We start from the raw sequence: 1,146 nt of genomic DNA, 5'->3' as shown, positions 1-1,146 counted from the left end.
GGTGCTGAGAGGCGGCAAAAGGCCGGGGCGGCTCCGCACTGAGGCGGACTCCTCCGAGGGCCGGTACTAATAGCTGGGGCCCGGCCCGCTACCTCCCGCCCTCCCTCCGCGCGCTGTCAGTGCCTGAGGAAACTCCTGTCTCTTCGGCTACTCCCCTCAGCCCTCCCACCTGCTGCAGCCCGGATGGGGGTTCAGGGGACTGGGGGAGTCCGAGACCCCCGGCTCCCTCGAGACAAACCGATGCCTCCTTAGCCGGAGGAGGTGCCAGTGTGAAGTGAGAGACTACCACTTGGAGACAGATGAGCAATCATATAATGCGTATGTTAACAAATACAGGTAATTATTAGGAAAAAACCCCAGTTATCTCCTCAGATTTATAATAACTCAACACTACCCAAAACTAAACAGGCTTGCTTACAGATAGACAGACTTTCCCTGAGATGCAGCTGAAATATTCCAAAAACTGTGCACAAGATGCAAATGAAGCATTCCTCCCTGAAATAGATCTCACTAAGTGAGGTTTTTTGGAACCAGAATGGTCACCTCTCTTGTAGTGTGAAGAAAATGAACTGAGACAGCAGCCAGGCAGCCAGATTCCCTTAAGATGATTTTTAGGACACAAGTGAGCTTGCTGTGTGCTACTGCTGGAAGCATCTCTTTTGGAGAGACTGAGTATGGTATAACCTATTTTATATACAGGTTTTTTCCTGAGTTAAAAATGCTGGGGTTTTAATGATCTGGTCTATTACCATTTGAGCAGATGGATGGTTGTATTGGGCGCTGCTGGGAACCTGTTTTTACGCTTCTGCATGTGGGGCATGCTTCTGTGTTGGGGCATCAAAGTAGTAAATCAGAATTCTGGTTAAAGACTCAAACTGTCTCTCATAGAGCATTAGGTTCCCTTTATTACTGTAATGCTTTTTCATAGAACTTAAAATTCAGTATTTTTGAGGCTTTACTATGTGAGGGAAATAATTAGTAGAATAGAGGCATAAGAGCAATCTTTATTACACTGTTTTCTGTGCCACCTCACTCATTTAACTGCCCTCACTTTGTTAGTGATTATGATTTTCCTTCCTGAGATATTGTCAATAAATAATATTTTGTATCTTCACATCCTCTGGCATGCTGCTTTCTTTCTTTCCA

The sequence above is a fragment of the Psittacula echo genome, assembly GCF_963264785.1.
Source record: "Psittacula echo genome assembly, chromosome: 7".
Taxonomy (NCBI): domain Eukaryota; kingdom Metazoa; phylum Chordata; class Aves; order Psittaciformes; family Psittacidae; genus Psittacula; species Psittacula echo.
This window is presented reverse-complemented; position numbering follows the sequence as displayed.